At 36.8% G+C, this 26,500-nt stretch overlaps 1 long non-coding RNA gene across 3 annotated transcripts in view; it reads right to left on the reverse strand.

Annotated features, from left to right (window-relative positions):
* LOC102153165 overlaps positions 1-26,500 on the reverse strand; it is a 56,493-nt gene that overhangs the window by 18,584 nt on the left and 11,409 nt on the right. For all 3 annotated transcript variants that reach the window (XR_005354949.1, XR_005354950.1, XR_005354951.1), the window contains exons 3-4: positions 2,466-2,498; positions 503-522 (exon numbers count right to left, since the gene is read on the reverse strand). This is a non-coding gene — a long non-coding RNA (uncharacterized LOC102153165). The remainder of the gene's footprint in view (positions 1-502; positions 523-2,465; positions 2,499-26,500) is intronic.

The raw sequence follows: 26,500 nt of genomic DNA on the forward strand, positions 1-26,500 counted from the left end.
TAATGAGAATAAATAGTATTCTAATAACATTAAAAGGAAAGATCTTCTTTAATAGATATGGAAAAAAGAAACCTAGCCATTTAACACATTTAATTTTGAGTTTTAATGCAATTAATACTGTAAATACCTCCAGATCTTAAAATAGTTCAGCATTAAAATAGTTCAGTAGGTATTCAATCATTACACAGGGCCTGCTTTTATTTTCTGTGAACTTTTCTGTTTTCTCAAAGGAATGAAGTCACAGAATTTAAGGAAAAAGCTATTTGTCTAATTAAAAATTAGCAATTCTTGCTTCCAATATTACTCATTACTTCTGTGTATTTGTTGGGCTCAATATGGATGCTGATAATTATAGGAGCAGCCAACTTCCTTCCAGGTACTCCTGGACAGAACTACTACTTTTATTTTACAGCTCACAAAATGTGCACAATTCTTAAACAAATTATCAAATTATCACATCTATGACTCTAAAGTCTACATACTTACTGTGATGTATTTTTACCTTGTTCCTGTAGATATTTGCTAAAATGAAATACGTAATATATTAAATGAAATACATAATATATTAGCAGTTATATATGTATGACAAAATATATAGCAAAAGTACAAGAATGAAAAGAATGAAAGAGAGAGAGGGCAGGAGCAAGAGTTCACTTGTTTACAATGGTCCTTTTTAGATGAATTTATTACCTGAGATGTTCAGAACACTTGGAAATACTGTGCCCTGTCTCCTGCAAAGTGGTTCTCAACTAAGATGCTTTGGGTACTTAATAGGTTTTTACAATAGATTAAATATTCCTGATTTGCCTAAGGTCTATATATGGGCCAAGGTTACTTTCTACTTGTGTCTTCCCCAGAGACTAGGACAGTTCTGAATACATAAACACTTTCCTCCTTTCCTACAGTTGTATTTGTAAAACATGTAAGGCATGGTTCTGTTTTATGTTTTTATGAAACTTAACTTTTAGGGGTTTAAATTTCTCCCAGTTTGGCAACAAATAGCATGGGTTGGGGGGGGGTGGGTAAATGTTGCAAGAGACGGGCCCTAACTATGGCCCCTTCTCAAATCATCTGTAGAAGAATTCATGCTAGATCAGTTTTTTTTTTCCGTTACTATCAGAAATAGATGATACCAGGAAAGAACTCTGAGGCATCGATTCCGCTTTCTAGCATATTTTAATGACCTCCAGAGCTGACAGCTCTTCTAGATCTTACTGCTCAGCCCTACACTGCACTTAGTTGGATGTTCTGAAGAGCCATAGACACAAAGTTTAAGGGAATAAAGCAGTGTGCCTGACTTGCTATCCAAGGGTTTCAAGAAAGCACTAAGGAGTCTAAGGGCAGACAGTGATAGGGTGGGTGAAAGAGTATAAGCACTGCTATCTTAAAAGGCAATTTGGGAAACATTACAATCTAGTGTAGATGAATTTAATGTAAATATTATGAAAAAAACTCTACTTAGGCCCTGGATCCTCTACCCATGGTACTAAGGAAACAAAAACAAGCAACAACAACAACAAAAACCACTCACTGTTTTGCAGGTTGCTTGCTTCACCTAACTAGTCATAGCACTCAAAGACTCATTATTACTGAGTTATTCCACTAGATTTTGAAACCAAAAAAAAAGGCAGTGGCAGCAAGTATTAAAAGTTTAGTTGACCCCTTGAACAACGAAAAGTTAGGGGTGCAGATCCCCCTTGCAGTTGAAAATCCACATATAACTCCTGATTCCCCCAAAACTTAACTACAACAGCCTACTGTACCAATGACACATTCTTTGTATATGTATGACATAGAGTATTCTCACAATAAAATAAGCTAGAAAAGGTTATTATGAAAATCATAAGAGAAAATACATTTATAGTACTGTATTTATTTTAAAAAAAATCTCCATTGTGGACCCTCAAAGTTCAAATCTATGTTGTTTAAGGGGAAAACTAGTTGTTTATATCCCAACCTGTTTTAATGACTATGATTAGTAAATTGAGGTTCAATTGAGACTGAATGTCAAATAATAAATAGGAAGATATCTTTAAGGTAAAATTGATAGGAATGCTGGCTGAATGTTTCAGATGATAAAAGAAGATATAAAAAATTTGAATGCATTTACCTAGGGTGGGCATTTGGGTGAGTGAAAGGTGATTTCACATAGGAGAGAAAATGATGTTCTGACTTCACAAATATAGTCAGAGCTTCCAGCCTTCCTGAGGCTAGTAGTCACTTTTTACCTGGCTCTCCTGTTATGTAAGTTAACCATAGTTGAGACAGTTTATCACCTACTTTAAAAAGAAACTTTCCAAAATGTTGAATATCTGAATCTCTGAATATTTCCATTTCAGTGACTGGACATCACTTCCTTTACCTAGGACCATCACTTACCATCACTACCATCACTTACCATCACTACCCTTTACCTAGGACCAAGTTTACGTACGAAATGTCAGCAAGTCCTATTGCTTACTTACCTAACTTCTCACTGTTCTCGCCGTGCCGAAGATCTACACAGCAAAATAATACTATTGATTAAAAATAAACTCAAACCAATAAAAAACAGTAAGATTCTGTCTTCTACTAAGATAACCGAGAAGTTCTTCTAGTGTCTTCATTATATATACTGTTAGCAGTTTAATTTGGGAGCTCAAATCTGTTAGGCTCAACCTACGATTATGGCATCATATATTCAACCTTGAAATTTTGTTCAAGGGCTGCTCGGAATTGTCCGAATACCTCTTCTGAATATTAATCATGACATTCCAACCAGTCCCTGCAACACTGACCTCCAGTTTCTATTTCTTTACTGTGGTTTTAGTTTTCCAGTTTATCATACATTTTGTAAACCTCCAAATCTTTACACTTTTGTGAAAGAAAGTGTATAAATACATCTATACAAATTGCCCTCACTTTTTGTCTTTGAGTCCAGAAACCCAAAGCTAGAAATGCGGCAAACATCTCTATCTTCATTTTCATTTGAATCCTCAAGTGAAAACTTCATGCCCAAACAATAACCATCTGCCAAAACATCTGGAGCTTCTAGTTTTACTGGAAGACTTCATATCTGACAGCTTCCCTACCCTAACCTACTATTGTTTGTGATTCTACCTCAATATTGGTATTGTTCTGAAGACTAGAACATTTAAAATCCTAAAATAAACATGGAAGGTGTTTCCAGTTACGATTAGGCTGACATTAAGTAAATCCTTGTATAATCTGTCAAGCTGTGTCATTTGTTCATAAAGGATATCTGTTCGGGAGAAATTGCGCTGTTATTATGGAAGATGAACATGGTGCTGCTTTGTCATACCATACAGACCACACCTGGAAATGTCCACATGGAAACACTGGCTAGATGCTCTTGCATATGAATATTTGGAATATATTATGTAAGTAAATACACATAACACAAGTGTAACATTAGTCAAGCTATTTAGCATAAATTTCTGAAGTTCCTTAATTTTCAATAGGAAGACTTAAAAAACGAACTATTTCAGAATGACTCCAAAGGATTATTTCAGGTGATTGTTTCTAAAATGTCTAAATGATCCTCCATTCAATCATCCCATTCAGCAGTTGCACTCCTGTGCCAGTTATGCAAAATAAAATAGTGGCCATTCTTATGGTAATAAAAATGTATTTGCCTAAATAAATTTAAGAAATCTGTATGAAGAAGCTTCTTATTTAAGATCTCACCACAAATAAACAGCCAGTTTGAAATGAAGATAGAGATTATCAGGGATAAACATCAGGCACTACTTAGGGAAATTAGTTAGAGACGTGCCAGACAGATTAGTTGCTACTGCCCATCTTTCTTACGTAAACTCAGGAGCCAGAGCCCCTTGTATTGCGTACTCCCAGAGGCATTATTTACACTGCAGTCTAAGTGATGGCATTCCCAGAGGTTGTGCTTTTCACAGGCCCCATAACTATACATGGCAATTCTGAACTGAATCACTACTGCTAAGTGAGATCCCAGGACTTTTCTCAAATATGCTTATTTAAGTGGCAATGAGAATTTTAAGACAAAACCTGGTATTTTTTATAAAAAGAAACTTAATAAATACAAAATTGATTTATTATATACTTTTAGTCAGTTGCACCATCGGAGTCTACTAAAATAATAAACTTCTCCGATTGACTTATTTTACTCAGCATAATACCCTCCAGTTCCATCCATGTTGAAGCAAATGGTGGGTATTTGTCATTTCTAATGGCTAATATTCCATTGTATACATAAACCACATCTTCTTTATATATGGTCTCATTCATTTGGGGAACATAAATAATAGTGAAAGGGAATAGAAGGGAAGGGAGAAGAAATGGGGAAATACCAGAAAGGGAGACAGAACATGAAGACTCCTAACTCTGGGAAACGAACTAAGGGTGGTGGAAGGGGAGGAGGGTGGGGGGTGAGGGTGAATGGGTGACGGGCACTTGACGGGATGAGTACTGGGTGTTATTCTGTATGTTGGCAAATTGAACACCAATAAAAAATATTATTAAAAAAATCATAAACTATTATGGATCCTTGGGATCTGGGAATCTGTACAGATGGGCCAGTTGACCAAGTGTCTTCTCTTGGGGGAGGGGTGTGTGAAATCAACAAAAATGAAAAAAAAAAAAAACACCTTTTGACAGCTGTCTAGCATATCTGCCTTTGACAATCCTGCCAGAGGTCATACTAGAACAACAAATTAAAGCTAGCAGTATTCTGTTCTGGTAATTGTTAGAACACAGTCACTTGACAGGATTAATACAGTAGTTCTCAAATTTTTGCTTTTCAAACAAACTTCCAGATAACACTGATGCTGCCAGCCTGGAGACCCCACTTTGAGGCTGACAGTTCTAATAAAACAGAGAGATCATCTAACCAGTAAGAATCCATGTGGCTAAAACATGTTCATAGGTAAGATAAAAAGATAGAATTCAAGTTTTGTGCATGGTATATTCCCCAACTTGTAATAAACTGAATATTATTGATGGGATAAAGACTGTTTGAAATGCATAAAGTTGTTTACTGTGGTTGTCTTTGGGTATTGAGACCGTGGAAAATTACTTTGTATTTTCCACTTCATTTTCCAAAGCTAATGAATTTTAATTTATACAATAAAATGGACAGAGCAGCTTTATTTTAAAAGGTGAGGAAATCAAATGAGTATTTTTTGCATTCTGGGGAGAATGAAAACAGAGAAGCTCCAGAAGGACATTAAGCATTAAAAAGGGTTAGAACACTTCTAGAAATAGGGATCACTGTAGAGCAGAGAGAAAAGGCAGGCACAGAATCCTGAAGCAAACTGTAAACAGAGAGAAACATGAAGATCTATGTATGTGAATTTAAAGTGAAGGCACGAGGTTACTGCACCTCACTAACAGGTCTGCCCTTTACATTTCTTAGAATTATAAACCACATAGTTTTTGATGGGATTTATCATCACAGGGTGGTTGGAAATTATCGTGTATTTTATGTTACCACCCTACATTTCCGATGTCCTGTTGCAGATAATCTTCCTAAACTACAGTTCTGGCCATGCCACATCCCAACTAAAAGACCTTCAGTGATTGGGGCACCTGGGTAGCTTGGGTTGGTTGAGTGTCTTCAGCGGGGGTCATGAGCCTGGGCTCCTGGGCTCGAGCCCATATAGCTACTTGCCCAGTGGGGACCCTGGTTCTCCCTCTCCCTCTGCCCCTCCCCGATTATACTCTTCCTCTCTGTCAAATAAATAAAATCTTTAGAAAAAACAAGACCTTCAGAGATTGCTATTGTCTACAAAATTTGTTTTAAAAATCCACACTTTCTAGTCAACTGCAAGCTAATTATGTCCTATCTTTAGAGTTTTACCCCTATGCACCTGCCAATTTGACTCACTCATTACTGCCCATATCATTAGTCTGCCATCATAGTCTTCCCCTCCTCTTCTTCATCTACAAATACTATCCATCTTCAATATGTATTTAAAAATCTATCCATTTATCACAACCCAAACAGAAATATTTGAAAGATTTCTTCCTTCAAATTGCACATGAAACCTGTCATGTAAACTGTTTATCAAGTTGTATCCCCCTTGAGGGATCTTTTTTTTTTTTTTAAATTTTTATGTATTTATGATAGTCACACACAGAAAGAGAGAGGCAGAGACACAGGCAGAGGGAGAAGCAGGCTCCATGCAGGGAGCCCAACGTGGGACTCAATCCCGGGACTCTAGGATCATGCCCTCCACCAAAGGCAGGCGCTAAATCACTGAGACACCCAGGGAATCTCCCCTTTGAGGGATCTTAAGATTGATTATATTTTAGATATTTTTAAATGGATTTTGCACCATCCAGAGCTGTTTATCTCTTGTGACCAAAGTAATTACTGTCATTTCACGCATTTGGTTGTCCTTACTCATTCCCTCCTTGAGATGTCCCAGGCAAGAGGAAGTGATATTTTCCTCTCTACTTTAGGAAGCCCTATACAGAATGGCTTAAGATGGGAGGTTCTTTTATTCATTCCTTTATTTCCTAAAGGCTATCCTATTTTAATATACTTATAAAGCTGTAGATAGTATGTATACTATTACAATAAGTTTTTTTATTTTTTTTTTAATTTATTTATGATAGTCACACGGGGAAGAGAGAGAGAGAGAGAGGCAGAGACACAGGCAGAGGGAGAAGCAGGTTCCATGCACCGGGAGCCCGACGTGGGATTCGATCCCAGGTCTCCAGGATCACGCCCTGGGCCAAAGGCAGGCGCCAAACTGCTGCGCCACCCAGGGATCCCCAATAAGTTTTTTTTTTTTAAATCACATTTAGTATACAACACAGGAATCTGCTGAAATCATGAGACTAAACTATAATGGATTTGGGGAGTCTGGGGATAAAAGCACAGGTGTAATAGTAAGGTATTGTCTGTCTTCTTCTTCAGAATAATTGAAATCAACAAAAATATTAGGAGCACCTTCATTATAGCTCCCTTAGGCTATGAGTTGGCATCTTCATGGTCCTTCCTCTGAGTCTATAATCCCCTGAAAATCTAACTCATGTCAGGGTCTTTAGAGAACTGTAAATGGCACCCCTTGCTCAAATACCCCCCAATCTGATTAATATTGAAAATCAAAGCATTTATGCAACCTTCTTCATGAATCAACTAGGAGACCCTAAGGAAGAAAATTCACAGTACTGTACTCTGTGAGAAATTGAGTCCATTCAGAGCTTTCTGAATTAGGAATGCATATTCACTACTTTGTTTGGTTTCCACACAATGTTAAGGTAGAGAAAGTGCATCAAGGATTCCTGTGATGTCAAAAAATATTATCATGGGTAATGGTAAAAAAGACCATGCTCATTCATTCATTTCTCCTATATAGTCATATGGGCTAAAAACAAGAACACATTTCTACTTTTGCCCTGACCCTGCAACTGCCTAGTTGACTTAAGCACTATGGACTCTATGTTCCTAAAAGTATGTTGCCTAGATCAGTAGTTCTCAAATCTGCCTGCTGACTAGAAATATTAAGAAACTTGTTGAAAATCTTTATTCACTAGTTCAAAAATCTGTATTGTAAGACATTTCTCAAGAGACTTCTGAAAATTAGATTCAGGAAAATCACTTGTCCATATGATTTCTGGAGTCCCTTCAAAAATCTAAAAATCTATTTTTTTTGTTTCTATTCCCTCCTTATCCCATCAATAATACAAAAAATATATTGTATGTGATACAGAACTGAAGCTTTTCCCATAAGGTCAGGAACAAGACAAGGATCTTCTCTCACCACTCTTATTAAACATAGTATGTGAAATCCTCACAACAGCATTTAGATGGCAAAAAGAAATAAAAATCATCCAAATTGTGTTATTTATTTTTTATTTTTTAATGATTTTATTTATTTATTTACTCAGGAGAGACAGAGAGAGAGAGAGAGAGGCAGAGACATAGACAGAGAGAGAAGCAGGCTCCTCGCGGTGAGCCCAATGCGGGACTTGATCCTTTGACTAGGATCATTCTCTGAACCAAAGGTAGACACTCCACTGCTGAGGCACCCAGGCATCACAAATCATCCAAATTGTTAAGGAAGAAGTAAAACTTGCAGTATTTGCAGATGACATGACACTGTATCTCAAAAACCCTAAATACTCCACCAAAGAAACCTATTAGAACTGGTAAGAATTCAGTAAGGTTGCAGGATACCAAATCAACTTACAGAAATTCACTACATTTTTATACATTAATAATTAAGCAGCAGAAAGAGAAATTAAGAAAACAATCCCATTTACAATTGTACCAAAAGTAATAAAATAACTAGGAATAAACTTAACCAAGGAGGTAAAAGACCTATATTTGAAAACCATGAAACACTGATGGAAGAAACCAAAGATGAGGGACACCTGGGTGGCTCAGCGGTTTAGTGCCTGCATTCAGCCCAGTGTGTGATCCTGGAGTCCTAGGATCGAGTCTCACCTAGGGCTCTCATGGAGCCTGTTTCTCCCTCTGTGTGTGTCTCTGCCTCTCTCTCTGGGTCTCTCATGAATAGATAAAATCTTATTAAAAAAAAAAGAAAAAAGAAAAAAGAAAAAAAAATTGAAGATGACACACATAAATGTAAAGACACCTCCACGGTCAGGGTTTGGAAGAACAAATATTGTTAAAATGTTCATACTACTCAAAGCAATCTACAGATTTAAAGCAATTCCTAACGAAACACCAACAGCATTTTTCACAGACCTGGAGCAAACAATCCAAAAATTTGTATGGAACCACAAAAGATTGCAAATAGCCAAAGCAATCTTGAAAAAGAAAAACAAGACTGAAAGTATCACATTTCCAGATTTCAAGTTTTATTACAAACCAGTCATAATCAAAATAGTGTTGTACTGGCATAAAAAGAGACACATAGATCAATGGAATAGAATAGAGAGCTCAGAAATAAACCTATGCTTTTACAGTCAATTAATTTTTTTAAAGATTTTATTTATTTACTAGAGAGAGAGAGAGAGAGAGAGAGAGGCAGAAGGAGAAGTAGGCTGCATGCAGGGAGCCTGATGCAGACTCGATCCCGGGTCTCCAGGATCATGCCCTGGGCTGAAGATGGCACTAAACTGCTAAGCCACTAGGGCCGCCCATAGTCAATTAATTTTTGACAAAAGAGGCAAGATTATGCAATGGACAAAACGTCTCTTCAATAAATGGTCCTGGGAAAACTGGGCAGCTACATGCAAAAAAAAAAAAAAAAAAAAAAGAAAGAAAAGAAAGAAACTGGACCACTTTCTTACACCATACACAAACATAAACTCAAAATGAATTAAGGACCAAAATGTGAGACCTGAAACCATAAAAATCCTAGAAGAGAGCACAAGCATTCATCTCTCAGACATTTGGTCACAGCAACATTTTTCTAGATATGTCTCCTGAGGCAAGGGAAATAAAAGCAAAAATAAAGTACTAGGACTACCTCAAAATAAGAATCTTTTGCACAGCGAAGGAAATAATTAACAAAACTAAAAGACAAACTACTGAATGGGAAAAGATCATCAGAGACGTGAAAATCAAAACCACAAGGAGATATGACCTCACACCTGTCAGAACGGCTAAAATCAAAAACACAAGAAACAAGTGTTGGTGAGGATGTGGAGAAAAAAGAACCCTCGTGCACTGTTGGAGGGAATGCAAACTGGTGCAGCCATGGTGGAAAATAGTATGGAGGGTCCTCAAAAAATTAAAAACAGAACTACCATATGATCCTAGTAACCCTAATACTAGGTATTTACCCAAAGAATATGAACCACTAGTTTGAAAAGACATAGGCACTACTATGTTCTATTGAAGCATTATTTCCATTAGCCAAATGATGGAAGCAAAGCAAGTAGGGAAGGACCCACTAATAGATGAATGGATAAAGAAGAGGTGGTATATGTTTAGAGTGGAATATTATTCAGCCATAAAAATAATGAAAACTTGCCATTTGCAGGATTGTGGATGAATCTAGAGTATAATGCTAAGCAAAATACATTAGTCAGAGAAAGACAAATACCATGTGATTTTAATTATATGTGAAATTCAAGAAACAAAAGAGAGAGAGAGAGAGAGAGAAAGAGAAACCAGAAACCAGATGCTTAACTATAGATGGTTACCAGAGGGGAGGTGAGTGGGGAATGGGTGAAATAGGTGAAGAGGATTAAGAGTGTATTTAGCTTGATGAGCCCTGAGTAATGTATAACTTGTTGAATCACTATATTGTTATACCTGAAACAAACAAGACACTATCAACTCTACTGGAATTAAAATTTCTTAAGTATATATTATATACACACAAATATTTATAGCAGCTTTATTTGCAACTGACAAAACTGGGAAGTAACCAAGATGTATTTCGGGAGATAAATGGATAAATAAACTGTGGTCCATTCAGGAAACGGGATATTATTCAGTACTAAAAACAAGTGAGCTATCAAGCCAGAAAGAGACATGGAGAAAACCTAAGTGCATAATACTATGTGACGGAAGCCAACCTGAAAGGCTACAGAATGGATGATTGCAACTTCATGCCATGCTAGCGAAGTTAAAACTAAACAGCGAAGAGATCAGTAGTTCCTGGGGCTTATGGGTCAGGTGACGACTAGGCGAAGCATCCAGAAGTTTTAGGGCAATGGAATTGCTGTGTATGACACCAGATCTTTGTGTACATGTCGTTATATGTTTGTCAAAACCCCGGGAATGCAAACAACAGAGAGAGTGAACCCTAATGTAAATTATGGACTCAGGGGGATGATGATGAGTCAGGGTAGGTTCATCAGTTGTAACAAATGTACCACTCTGATGGGGGATGCTCATAATGGTGGTGGCTATGCTTGTCTTGGGGCAGAGGGTACAGGAGAAATCTCTTTACCTTCTGCTCAATTTTGTTCTTTTTTAATTTTTATTTATTTATTTTTATTATTCCTTCTGCTCAATTTTGTGATAAGCTTGAAGACACTCTAAAAAATGGATTCTACAATACAATAGGTGTCGATAAATAGCCATTAATTTTTCACAGGTTCGTTTGTTTTAGGGAAAGATAAAAATGACACTGTAGGGAAAATTTAGTTTTTTTTTTTTTTTTAGTATTTACATCATCAGTGTCAAAGTTAAATCCCTGAAGTTGGAGATAATAAATGTTGAGTTAAGGCAGTTGATAATGGTTATTCTCTGTAATGTAACGAAATTATTTCTTACTATTATGAAATAATCAGCTCATGCTTTAAGAAAACTCTTAGGGGTGCCTGGGTGGTTCGGCTGGTTGAGCACCTGACTCTTGATTTTGGCTCAGGTCATTATTTCTGGGTCATGGGATCAAGCCTTTCCTCCTGGTCCTGCTCAAAGCCTTTCCTCTCTCTTCCTTCCCCCAACTCGCACTCTATTGCATAAGCTCTCTTTCTCAAATAAATAAATAAACCTTAAACAAAAAACTTTCAGTAGCTTAGGCAATATGAGAGGAGAGAGAGGAAGAATAGAGTCTATTTTTCTTGACTCAGTTTCTGTGTCACTGTAAAATTCAGTTGAAGGATGCTCATTGAGTACTCTGACACTCTCAAATAAAGCACATGCATTATTCTTAATCAATATGTAGAGAGAAAACACATCACCCAAACTATGATATTTAAATTGTTCTTTTCTTAAAATGATGCTTTTTCAGTCACCTTGGAAATATGTGCAAATGCAAATCTAAATCCCATATGCAGTCATGATTTGGTTGAAACAAATACTATTCCCTCAAGCTATGTTGGTTGGGGGGAAAAATGACTCCTCTAATGGGAAGATCGCAATGGCTCTGCTCCTAAGGGAAAAAGAAAAAAAAAAGTCATACAGATAGGATGCTCTTATTTATAACATGTAACAAGATACGTTGCAAGACACGAGCATCTTTCTGATGACTTATCCTGCTGATCAGAGTACAAAAGAGTTTATTTTCATGATTACAACAGATGGAAAACAATAAAATTATACTTTAGGCTAATGCACTCTCACCCTGATTATCCTTTTTTTGTATGTGTGTCTCCCCTGAAGCTATTTTATAACAATATAAAAATTGCAGAAATATGGTACCGCAAAAGCCTGACCAGATTTCCTAATTATCTGTCATGACTCAAGACTGCAGTGAGAAATTAGCTCTCCTGGGAAAGAAAAAAAAATTGATGGAACTTAAAATAATAGAAAGAAATCTTATGATGTCTTTTCTCAACAAGTTGAGAGAGAAATTCATCCATTTTTAGAAGGATTACCCTAACTTTCCCTTTTCTTTTTATATATATATTTTTACCTCAGCTACAGAGAGGTGTGCTAATCATATTCTTCAAGACATGACATGTTCTCATAGAAAGTTTCACTCTTGTTTCATTAAATTTTATTTCCCTCCAATTTCATTCCATTCCTATCTTCTTAGCACAGTGTTAATTAATGTGTATAAGGAATTAAGATGTATTTGTGAGATCTTTGTATCTATATCTGTACCTATATCTATACCTATGTCAACACAACTATGTCCTTTATCTCCGTATTTCCCAGCCTTCCTTGTACTTAGATATGCCCATGTGACTCATTTCTGACCAATGCAATGTGGGGAGAGGTAATATGCACCTGTTCCCAAATATCCTCCACTGTTCCCCAATATCCTCCATGTGCTATTTTTTCTCTTTTTTCATCCTTTAGATGGATAGCAGCCGCCATGATGACTATAAAAGCTACTCATCATGGATGAGAAAACCTTCATCACATTGGGTCCTTGAATGACCGAGGATCTTAGAATTCATCCTCCAACATACGCCAATGATAAGACTCCTACATGAGTTAGAAAAAAGACTTCTACTTTATTATGTCACTGCAATTTTAAAGTTTACTTGTATCCCACTTACTTCATTATTTATTTCACTATAAAAGATGGCCTTATGAGGCTCACATGGTCTTTATGTTACCAACTCTTTTCATCAGTTTTTGTCTTTTGTAATTCAAATAAAATGCCTGGAAAGCCAGGCTAGGGGGAAGATGGCAACAAGCCAACTGCTTTCTTCCTCTTAACCTGGTTCATTGTGACAGGGTTGGACTTACTGAGCTGCTTAGACTCCTACTGATCACTCAGCCATCAATTCTACAGAGTACTGGACCCGCTTTAGAAGCTCAAAGCCAACTACCTTAACCAAAATAAAAGGTGGAAAACATGGTAATATCATGTATCCCGAGTACTTTGACATCACGATAAAAGCATAAGACAAGTACCTATTTCGGTAGATTAAGCATCATTTTGCTGTTTGCAAAAACAAAAACCCCAAACAACAAACAAACAAACAACCCACCTCTAATAATAATAATGCCTCTGTCAGACTATATCACAAAAGTTTCTGTTGGAGAACATCTACTCTTCCCTAAGTCTACATACTATGCTTGACGACTACCAGATACAGAGATGGTTTAGGGATGCACAAGAATAGTGGACATGGTAGTATTAGAATTCTCCATGAGATGAAGTCAATAGTGTATTTGTTTTTATTTTATTTATTTATTTATTTATTTATTTATTTATTTATTTATTTATTTATTTTTCCCACTAAGGATCTCATTTTCCTTTAATTACCTCTTTGAATGCCTTGTCTCCAAACACAGTCACAGTTTGAAGTGTCGGGGGTTAGGACTTCAACATACAAATGGGGGGGCACATATCAGGGCATAACAGGAAGTTAGAGATGCCAAAATTAAACACGCTGTACAGAAATAAAAATCACTCCACGATGGATATCAATCTATGACTGCTAACTCTGGGAAACGAACTAGGGGTGTTGGAAGGGGAGGAGGGCGGGGGGTGGGAGTGAATGGGTGACGGGCACTGGGGGTTATTCTGTATGTCAGTAAATTGAACACCAATAAAAAATAAAAAAATAAAAAAAAAAGAGAAAAAGAATCCTCCACCCATAGCTGTTGGGGTTCCCAGAGAATACATGTAGCCAGATATTGACTCATAAACAAAACATTTTCAAATTAAGTGCTATGAGTTCGAGGATTGGTAGAACTTCCAAAAGAGGAAAAATAGTGTACATATCTGCCAATAGCCGACAAAAGATGACATAATAAGGGTGTGTATGTGGGCAATCAAAAGGAAGTAAAAAAAAAAGAATGTTTTAAAAGTATTAAAATAGCACAAAATAATTTAAGATAAATGCAATCAAAGAATTGATAACACAAATAAGCAAAAGGTCCAAACACATGTTAAAAGGCATAAATTGTCCTCTAAGGTTTAAAGACATCAAATTTAGCCATCTGATAATTATGAAGCACCAATGTACGTATGAGGATGGAGAGACGACAGAAATGCTGAAGGTAAAGCTGAAAAAAGATATGCCAAGCAAAGAAAGCTGGTATCTCTGTACACGTATCAATACAAAATGAGTTTTGAGACAAATCTTGAATAAGTGTATAAAATTAATAATTATGATAAAAGCGTCACTTCATCAAGGGGACAGTTCTAAACACACCTGTCTAAAAGTGCATCAAAATGTATACAAAACTAATTACAAGGAAAAGGTGACCAATTCATTATTATACTAGGAAATTTCACCACCCATCTCAGTAATTTTAGGCCAAACACAGACAGACAGACACGCAGACAAACATAGGCTCACACAGAAAAACATATTTGTTTTTAATAGGCTGTTTTTAGATGAATTTTAGGTTTCTACAAAAATTGAGCAGAAATTACAGTTTCAATATATCCTTTTATCTCCATACCTCCTGCTCTCCCTGTTATTAACATCTTGCATTCCTGTGGTAGATTTATTACAACTGGAGAACCAATATTGATACATTATTAACTAAAGACCATCTACAATTGAGTTCACTGTGTAGGAGAGTTCTATCAGTTTTGCCAAAAGCATAATGTCACGTATCGTCTATTACAGTATCTAACAGAATATTTTTATTGCCCTAAAAATCCCCTGTGCTCCACTAATTCCTCCCTTTCCCCGACTCTTGGCAAACACTAATCTTTTTTACTGTCTCTATACTTTTGCCTTTTCTGAAATGTCATATAGATGGAATCATACACGATACAGTCATTTCAAACTGGCTTCTTTCACTTAGCAACATGCATTTAAAGTTCCTCCATGTCTGTGTGTGTGTATGTGGCTTAATAGCTCATTCCTAGTTATCACCGAATGATATTCCATTATATGCATGTACTACAATTTGTTTATCCATTTACCTATTGAAAGATATCTAGATTGTCTCCAAGTTCCGGCAGTTGTGAATAAAGCTGTTGCAAATATTGCTGTGCAGTTTATTCTATGGACACACATTTTCAATGTATTTGGGTAAATAACCAGGAGCATAATTGCTGGATGCTATGGCAAGACTAACTTTGTAAGGAACTGCCATTCAGTTTCCCAAAGTGGCTCTACCATCTGGTTTTCCCACCAGCAGTGAATGAGAGTCCTTGCTGGTCGCATTCTCTCAGGCATTTGATGTTGTCAGTGTTTTAGATTTTTGCCATCTTAATAGGTATATTGTGGTATCTCCTTGCTATTTTAATTTGCAATCCTTAATAACATATGATGTTGAACACCTTTTCATATGCTTATTTGATATTTGTTTATCTTTATGAGTTCGGATCTTTTGCCCATTTTTAATTAAGTTGTTTTCTTTCTATTGAGGTGTAAAAATTCTTTGTATATTTTGAAAACTAGTCATTTTTCATATGTGCAATATTCAACTATTTTCTTCTAGTCTGCGGCTTGTGCATTTATTTTATTAAGTTATCTTTCACAGAGTATTTTTAATCTTAATGAAGTCCAACTTATTATTTTTTTTAATGAAGTATGGTTTTAGTGTCATATCTAAAAAAGTAATTGCCAAATCCAAGATCATCTAAATGTTCTCCCGTGTTACCTTTTGGAATTTATTTTTAACCTTTAAAAAAGTTATAATCTTCATACTATTAAGGAGAAACAGGGCCATAAGTTCATGATTTACATACCTGATTTCATACAATTTTGATTGGTCCATCCCATTTCTGACATACACAGTATTTCCCTACTATTAGAAATCATGATGTGTTTGTTGACAAGGGATGCATGTTTTTTTACTTGCCAGCCTAAATTTGTATATATATATATATATTTTTTTTTCTGAATCCTTAAGAAACCACTTGAGAGTGGAACAATGCATCTTTACTTTTGGGGAGTGAGAGGAAAATGTGACTGCTAGACCAGAGCCATGGCTTTGGTCTCTTTATTCCTACAAAGCTACGCACATTATATATTTATTGAAGGATTTCTTTTATAAGAAGAAAACATAGTCTACCTAAATCAATGATTGACATTAGCAATGAATAAATTTCTGACATCTTCCCCAGGGGATAGCTCACAGATCATCAGCCAAAGCTGGAGAAAGGCGGGGTGCATCTCCTCTCCAATATGACTCAAGAGAGAAGGGAGATCATGTTAAAGAGAGTGTCAGACTTCACTAGTGACAAAGAGATCTTTAAATAGAAAGAGGTAGATCTTAGCAATTGGAAAATTTCTATTCCTGGAAGTTTATGTTTATCTTTGATTAAGGCAAAATAAACTAAAATTCTGAAAAACAACTTACTTATTTCAAAGATTTTGTCATTGTTAAGACACAGCAATTATTCTTTGGAAATCAGCTTCTTAAAGCATTTATAAGAGGTCAAAGAAAAATACTTCAACTTTCTTTTTAATCATGCTTCAAATTAATGACTATTTGAAAAATAAAAAGAAATCGATAAACTTAATATTAAAAACTGAAATCAATAAACAATTAATTTGACTTTCCACAAATTCAAACCAGAATAAAAAGAATCTATGAATGTACAACATCAAGGGTGAGCTGTAAACTATGGACTTTGGATTATCATGATGTGTCAGTGTAGGTTCATCAGTTGTGACAAATATACCACTCCTGTGGGGATACTGATAATAGGAGAGACTGCACATGTATGGGGACAAGGGACTGATGGGAAATTTCTACATGTGTATAGAATATATATACATACAGCGTTCATATATGTGAAAGTACCATTGCCAAGTACTATTACTATATATTGAGCTTTTATTCCCCACCAAATGAGATGGTTCGTTATACCTTGTAGCTTATTCACGTGATTTTTGCTTTACTATAAAAACTGACTAACACTTTTCCATCTTACCAGTAACTACTCTTCTAAGATAAAGGGCCTTATTGGTCCCTTAAATAATCACAAAGAATTCAACATTCTATGCAGTTACTTAGTTCCATTATAAAACAAAGCTATTCTCCTAATGGAGTCAGTGCTATTAGAACTCATTTCCCCCAGGCCTATTTCTCCTCTTATTTTTTTTTAGCAGACTCTTAGTCTCTCCCTTTCTAATTTGTATTATAAACTCAGAAGAAGGGATGGTGTCTTACCCTATGTCAACTAGGTGTTCAATAAACATTATTAATTATTATTAAAATTATAATGATGTCAGCTTTGGCCTAATCAATTTTAATTCAGTTTAATCTAGTTCAATTAAGTTTAATTTGGGAGGTACACACAAACACACACATATTTTTAACCTAGATTTCCAATTTACCTCTCTGCATTAGGCCCATTTTTTTTCAGCCTCATAAATTTCTTCTGTAGGCAAGAAGTTTTCTTTGTGCTATTGCTAAGGTGCATTTTATCTGACAAATGCTTTTATAATATTTTGTTTTCCTTGCCCATTCAGACGTATTACCCTCAGCTTTTCACGTTAAGCTAATTTTTCTCCCAATGAGTTGAAAGAAGCTGACCTGAACAAACTCACCTCTGGGTAGTCATGGTGAATGTTAGGAAAAGTGAGAAGAAGAGCAAGGTGCCAACTAATTGTTTCTATGCTTTTAAGAAAGCTCTGTGGAGCAGTGTGGAAGATGAATTGAGCTGAGCAAGAGCAAAGACAGGAAGATGTATTAAGAAACTACTGAAATTATACACGTTAGTGATGACAAGGGATTGCACAAAGCTCAGACAGTACACTTGTAGAGGTCTGGGTGTAGACATTGAGAAAGGAAGACAAAAGAGCAATTACTAAAGGGTAGGAAATGGATCTATGGGTGAGAGAGGGGTGTCGAGGATGACCAAATGGGGTACTGCTACAGGAGGTGGCACAGGAGGAGTAGCAGGTCCGCTGTGGGCATGATGGTGTGAGTGGAAGGTGTGACCGATTTAAGAAATGAAATCTGGAGGTGTTGTGAGTCACCTTTCCCCAGGAAAGGCTGGTAGCCCCAAAATGGGGAGGGTAAGTAAATACAAAATGAAGAGGGCAGAGGTTGGGGATATAGAAAACAGCAATATTTATGGAGACAAGTAAAGAATCACGAATCAAAGAAGTGTACTCAAGCAGGAGTGAACAGAATAGGACAATGAAGAACACAGGTTATATAAGCTACCTGTTATTTTATTATCAGAGAATGGCATGAAAGTTTTGTTCCTCTGAGATACCCTCTTCCTCAAGAGAGAGATTAAATTATAAGGCACTATAGACAGAACTGGTAGGAGCTGAGGGGCAGTATTTGGCTCATAAGCACGAGTGCATCTCTGGAGTCACTAAAGTTACTCTCTTTTCTGATAAATTAGCCTATGCTGGTTAAAGTATTCAGAATATTGCCTCTGACTCAAACCGTAGCCTTCTCTACTTCCTTCCATCTGCCCTACCCATGGAGCTTTTACTTTAAAAATAAAGTGGTCTCCTGCCTCTTGTTCCTAAGTACCATCAGCTCTAAAATAATTTGTGAAGGTGTCATGATGTAGCAAAATAAGGAGTTACACACACCTGGAGTCTGGAGTCCCACATATACTGCTTATTAGCATTGTGAACATGCATGAAGTTATTTAAACCTTCTGAATTTTGAATATCTAAATAAAAATAACCAAAGAAATGCAAGAATGTTAAAAGTAGGAAATGACTTAGCATGCATGAAACTATTTAACATATAGCCAACATGATATAGGTAGGTACTGAATAAATGTTCATTTTCCTTTATTTCTGCCAAGTCAGGTGTATCTCTCCTTTCAAAGATGTTTTGCACCCTGGTATCCCTCAATCTTAGAGTAAGGGCCTGAGTACCACTAGTCCTTGCTACGGTAATTAAGAGCAGTGCTGAGTTCTTTACAGAAAGAACTCTTTAAAAAAGAAGCAACTCTTCAAAGGGGAACACAGGGACAATTAATACCTACAGTAAAAAACTGCACTGCTAATTATTTTTTACCCATTCCTACAAACTCCTCTTGCCCGTATTTTTTTTTAAGATTTATTTATTTATTAGAGAGAGAGAGAAGGGCAGAGAGAGAATCTCAAGCAGACACCTCTCTAAGCACAGAACCCAACACTGGGCTCCATTCCAGGACCTTGAGATCATGATCTGAGCCAAAATCAAGAGTTGGCTACTTAACCAACTGAGCCACCCAGGTGCCCCTTGGCTGTATTTTCTTAAGCAATCTAAGTAACATTGCTGGGTAACACTGTGTCTTTCATTGTTCACTCCTCCTTCCATTTCAGCCCTTATCTTCTTAGTCTTTAGGCGAATATACAGTGATAGCTCAACTGATGAAGTGTTGAAATAAACATCTGCTCATACACATCCTGTTGAAATGCAGACTAAAGCCTCAAGCATTTTTAGCTGACAAGTTCTCTGTACATATGCAGCATTTTACACTTACTAAGAAGAATCTATGTGCTAAAAGCACTCAAAAACGTGATCTCTAGCACCATAAATATGAAAATTTTCCTTTGGGTTCTATAATTTCCATGGTGTTAGAACCATGTATAACTATGATGCCATGGCCTAAGTTATGAGGCTTTCGATCTTCATGTGAGTGGTCAAAATGAAGTCATTTTGATTTATTTTGAATCAAACAAATAATAGAAATCTTTGATTTCCAGAACCAATAATCTTCAATTGGAGATGCATGGATGAGAGAATTCATAAAAGAAAGTTTTAAAATAATGATCCCACTAGGCTCAGCTGCAACAGAGATGATGAGAGGTGGCATGTAGCAGTAAACAGCATGCTAGATTGGTTATCTAGAGTCCTCGTCTTTTATGCCTGACTGATATAAAAAGTTGAATTAATTTTCTTGATTCCACTATCAATATCTCTACATTGTGGGTACTGGATATAAGAACTCTAAAAGAAAGTAACCTTGAGGCAGATGAAACCTAAGAGGTCGCCAACAAATTCTAGTTGCCCTCCTATAGTTATAACTTCCATGCTATGATTTTAAAGCTATTCACATACAAACATATTCAATCAAAAGGTATGTATTTTGATTTTATTCACATACAATTGTTTTTTGGTTGACTCTACCACAGTGCACCTAAATTGTAACTTCATAGGAAATTTAACAGTCAACTCCTTCTACTTCCTTACTTAATGTCTTTCATAGCAACAGTTTTGGATGCAATGTTTTGGCTATAGGGAATATTCAGATTATCTAAAGCCAGCTTATGATATAGGGCAGATTTTTTGGTTCTTTTTTTGTCCATATAACATTGTTTGGAACAATGCTGTAGATGGTCTAAGTCAATAGTTTCCTTGAGAACGAAACCCCCAAAACATCAGCACAACTAATCAAATACTGTAAAATATAAACCAAATGTATAAAATATGCTCATACATCCATTTCCACTTATGTTATGAGAATACAGAACGTATCAGCTTTCCTTAAGCAAGGCAAGCTACACAGAAGAGTTTCAAAATAGTCTTCAAACAGTGGTTGGTGCAGGGCTTTTTGCATAGCACAAACAACTAGTGCACTAAATTGTTTCAGATGAACTGAAATCACAGAACCAAGTCTTAGCTCCACAGGCACTAGTAGGTTTGGGTTGATTAGCCTATTACATCCTTAAAGTTCAATGAGAGATTGTGGGTAACTGCATCAAGGCTGGTTCTTAGAGAAAACCTGCAAGGGAGTCAACAAAGAAAAAAGAGAGAAAACTTAATAACAACTGAAAAGTAAAATCAAAGGTGATGCCTTGACCTGAGCTTTGAGAGGCTGAGAAACTCAGCAATGATGTTTTTCACTTCAGCCATAACACACGCTGTTCTTCCCTGGTCCTGAAAATAGCATGTGACTTATGAAGCATCCTATTAGCTGTTTCAGGAAAGCACATTTTCTTCTGAAAAGATATCGGTTTAAGAATAAAAGAAACAAGTACAAACACAAAGCCAAACACACTGGGGTCTACGCTGGGCACTCATTCAAAATGTCATGTCATCTGAACACGTCTCCAGTTTTTAATGGTGCTTCACTTGGGTCTAATCACATTCAAACCCTGCTGGGTTGCATGCTATTATATGCTTTAAAAATGTATAGCCAAGACACAACTAAAATAAAAAGCTCATACAAGCCAGCAGCTGAAGCACAGAAAGAAGACACCTTTGGGATTCTATTTCGTCTGGTGCAACCAAATCACAAGGTCATCTGTGACTTGTTGCCCACCTGTGTCTCTGTTTCCTTGTTGTTAAAATAAGAGTGATCATTAGAAATGATTGATGACCTAAAGCCGTCATATTTACTTTCTTTAAATTACATTTAGGAGCCTGTTTTAGGAAACCAGACAAACGGCCCTTCTCTTCTTCTCCCCTTTACCATTACAAATGAAAGATCTTGGGAAGACATATTCCCAAACATCTATTTCCACCAAAATATGAACTGTGCTATTTCTGTATTTTCCAGGGATGGCATTGTTCTGAAAAGTTTCAAATGAAAGAATTATATAAAACCTCCTTTCTAAATATTTCAAATGATGAGTTTATTGTTCTGAACATTTTAGCTTTGTAGAAGGTCATATTAAATTGTATGTGCACATCAAACAGTATTATGTATCTTTAGGTGAGTACGTAGGGGTAACTCGTCCTTTGATTATTTTCCCCTGAAGTTTGAACATTTGCTCATGAAGTTTCTGCTCTGTTTTTATTTTTTATTGTTGACATTCAAATGGAATTGAACCAAGAGTTTTCTGGTCAGAAGGAGAAAAATGATAAAACCATTATAAACCAAAGGATCTTGTGATAGTGTGACAATTTCCCAATGTGGCTGCTTCCTCATCCCAAATGTCCGAGGGATGTAATCAGAAACAAAGTGCATTTTATGATAAATGCCTTGGGGCAAATGTAGCTCACAAAAGATATTACAGTTTTCCTCTATTTTGCTTTCTCAGAAAAAGAAAACACACACACTTTATTTTGAATTGTCTTAATATTAGCTGGTTCTCCAAGGAGAAAGGGAAACACACACATCCACACACTCATCAAGTTCGGCTGATGTAGCTAAGAGGTGACCATGTTTTGTTTTATTTTCCTAATCCCAGAACAACTAAACATTAACATGTTTTGCCCTGAGTAACCGGATGTGACGTGAAATATGAAAGGCGCATTTGAGGTGCAGACAGCTATTCCCAAAGTAAATTAAAATGGCATAGGTTTAAAAAACACTCCTGTAGGGGGCTGCATCCCACCTGCAGAACTCAGTCTGTGCCAGTGACAACATACTCAGACACCAAGAACAAAACTGTGACCCAGTGACTGAGCTGGAGTCTGGTGCCCAGATGCGTTGGGCAGAACATGTGGGTAGGCTAATGAGACACTGTTGATCTGTGGGCCGTGGATGGGCATGGGGGGTGCTTCTGTGAGCTGCTAAAAGACCACGCTGGTGGAGGTGGGGGCAAGATTTCAACAGATCAAAGGGGCCTCTGTGGCCACAGTTGTGCTGATGCAGGGGTGGACGCTGCCTGAGATAAGCAGTGGTGGGGTTACAACGCAGTAAGCGCACTTTGTTGTCTGGCCTCAATCCAAAGAGGGAAGCTCACCAAATTGCAACAAACATCCTCCAATCAGACCAAGAATCACTGAGAAACACCCTTGCAACATTGTGAGAGGCGAAACTTTAAAATACAGAATGACCTGACATATGCAATGGGAGAACCATCTACCCATCTATTCCCAACTAAATCTTCCTTTTCCCAAATTAAGTCCAGGGTCAGGTGAGAACCCGATGAGACTGGTCTGTTATTTATAAACCTATATTAATAAAAACTATTAATGACTAGATGTTGGGGTATGGTGACAACTGCTTGAGGACCAAACTAAAAGACAGCATATAGGGCTTAAACTGCATTTTGAAAACTAATTTTTAGTACTACATATTTTTTAAATAAATAATTTTTTTTTTCCAATACTAGGGAACACTATGAACTATGAAGCAAGGATAGTAGGGCCAACTGCTAAATCTCTAACATTTACTCAGGCCATCCCTCTAGCCCAGAGGCCTCTTGTCCCAGGGGTATCAAGCTGCTCGTCTCTTGCCATCTACCCTAGATGTGCCTTTCTTAGCCCAGAATGAGTACAAATTCAACTAGTGTCTCTGTGACGTGAGCAGCATGAGATCTGAAAGCTGAAGCATGCTCTTTAGATAAGCAGTTCTCACCTGGAGCAGGTATCAGAATCACCAGGGGGGCTTTTTAAAATTCAGACTGCTGGGCCTTTCCACACAGGATCTATGTCGGTAGTCTGCAGCAGGGCCAGGGGATGTGCATTTCAAATAATTCCTAGGTGATGCTGAGCCACACTGCCCTATGATTATTACTCATAACATAATTGTCTCCCCCACTACTCAATCCATTACATAAAAATAAAATTCCAGAGCTGAGGCGATTGTAGATAGCATCTAACTCAACTACCTCCTTTTAGAGGAGGCCCAGGAAGCTTAATAAGTATCACAAATGCTATAACCCAGGTGGCCTGGTTCCAACTCAGAGATCCTTTCATGCTGTCATCCTACCTCGTGGCTGGTTCCTTTTAATATTTTCAACGAGTTTTATCCCTGCAAAGTTCAAATTAATTTATAGTGGCTGCATAAAACATTATGAGAAGCTTTTAAAAAGGAATATGACTCCTCTGTGTTAAGCACCAAATTAAAGATCAAACTCTCAAGTTTATAATGATCATCTTTAGATGATTAATTTTTAAAGGTAAGTTCTTCATTTTTATATTAATTATACTATTCTTGAGTATTTTGTAGAGACCAAAACATTTGAATTTGTTGGGTCTGTTCGAATAAGGTTTTATATATATATATATATAAAACCTTACTCGAATATATATATATATATATATATATATATATATATATATATATATATATGGTGTATATATATATCGGCAGCCTGTTTGTTCAATTTTGCTGTAAAAGACAGCTAATACCTTTTTGAATAAAACTCAAAGACAGTCCATTTCTTTCTCCTACTGTTGAATTTTCAATATACTTTTGTGATATCTCTCAGTCATTCTGAATAAATTAGTGTGTGTGTGTGTGTGTGTGTGCATGAGTGAATGTGTTTGTGTTGAAAAAAGACTGGAGGAAGAGGTTATGGGAGAGTAAGAGGGATACAACAATCCTGCTGTCTCTTTCATTTTCCTTTTGCAGTTGACTACTCTTGACAGCATCATTTCAAAACCATTTCAATTTTTTGTGCAAGACAGGGCTACTTCTTTGGTTGTATTTGCAAACAAAATTTGAGCTAGACTTGTGTGACAGTGGAGGCTGGATCACAAACTCCAATCATATGGAAAAAAGCCTAATGACCATCACCTGCCTGAAAATCCACTTATAGACAGGGACAGTTTCCCATGTGTCCTATTCCAGAGAATTACTAAGATGTCTTTGGAAGACACAGCTTTTCAAAGAAAAAGTCTAAATTCAAGAATTTTTGTTTCATTTTTTGCTACTCTCACTGCCAAATACACCAAAGATGGATCTGTCTCCACTTTAAGAGGGGCATAAAATAGGATACAAATATCTTCACTCTAGGTGAATACCTGGTATGGAAGTGATAATGGCAGGAAGCAGGGATTCTTCAGAAAGCAGTGGCAGGTGCTTCCTCCTGTATCTTCAGCACTTCTTTAGAGTTGCCAATTATTTTCAGTCCATCTAAACTACTGGCATCCTTAGTTACCTGGCAGCTGCAAATAATATTCCTTTGAGGTTATCCACAGTTACAGAGATCCTGATGCTAATTCCTGAAGCTAACTCTTTTGAAACATTTTAAAATGGAGTGGCATGAGGACTTCATATGGTTAGTTACATTATGGATTTTTAAATTCCAGCTTCTAGGAGACAGAGGGCTATGAAGAGTCTACTTATTTACAGCGGGACCTCAGGTACTCCTAGTGTGTAATTCACTCTGAATCACCCTGACCACTAAAGGCAAAAATCTATAGAAAGTTAGACTTCACATCTCTGAAACGCTCTGTAGGAATGCAGCATTGCAATAATGGAAAGAACCTTGAAATACCATCTGGTTATAGACATCTTTGCTTATGAAAATAAATGCTCAGATAATCTAGCATAAATATTGCCCATCTTCTTTTTCAAAGTCTACAAAATAATTGGTTCAGAGTTAATTCTCTTTTAATAACCAACAAAATGAATATATTAGATGCATAATGGCCCTTGGCCCAGAAAGCTTATAATTTAGTGGGAGAAGCAGCCATGTAAGTATTAGTCTAAAGTATAGGTAATAATTAGATAAGTGTTCCAGTATAAATATAATCAAAATGCTGTGGAAATACAGAGAGATGAGTAATTAAATTTACCCTGGGATATTGGAGGAAGGTAGCATTTGAGCTGAACCTTCAAGAATGAAACCAGCTTTGGTAGGTCAAAAGAGCTTTGGGACAACCACCAAGAATTAGGGATCTACATGGATTTGTCTTGGAAAAAAGTGACTACAACTAAAGTGAGGAGTATAGCAGGGTGAAGAAGTGATGCTAAACATATTGGCAAGTCCAGTTTGAACAACACTTTGAATGTATGTTAAATCATCTGAAATGTATTCTTCAGACAATCGCAATCCATTAAAGTTTTTGAGCAGATGTACAAGTCTGTTACTATGCTGCTGGGAAATGAGATGGGTGCTAACCACCCGTCTGCCATCATCTCCTCCTACTGATGTTCCTATCACTACGCCTTTGAACTTGCTGTTCCTTCTCCCTGGAAACCTTTTTTTCTAGATATTCATCTGAGGTATTCCTTACTCTAATCCTTCAAACATTGCTCTTTTGGAAGGATGAAAGGTACTAACCTAAGGAAGAAGAGAAAATCTCTGCAAGAATGCACTGCTGGAAGGCCTTATAAAGCTTCCTTCTCCACCAGCTGACAGTCAGAAAGCCCAACCATTGGCATGATTCCTGATGTGGGTGGTGACAAGGTGGTAGTCGGGGGATCTACGGGGTGTCCCTTAGGCACAGGTGAGGACACTCACCATAACGGTCAGAAATGAGAGCACGGAGAAGAGAGAACTCTTTCATTATCTTTTTTCCTGGTAACCGACTATACTGAACAGAAATCTAGGCCCCTCTGTGCTTCCCTTGAGATGAGAAGGCAATAAAATTCATCACATGTATAAAAAGGTAAATGGGTCAATAATTTGACCTCTTGCTACACAAGAGGAATTCAACTCTCCCAAAGAGATGTACTATATGAAGCAGAAG

The sequence above is a fragment of the Canis lupus genome, chromosome 2 (genome assembly GCF_011100685.1).
Source record: "Canis lupus familiaris isolate Mischka breed German Shepherd chromosome 2, alternate assembly UU_Cfam_GSD_1.0, whole genome shotgun sequence".
Classification (NCBI taxonomy): Eukaryota; Metazoa; Chordata; class Mammalia; order Carnivora; family Canidae; genus Canis; species Canis lupus.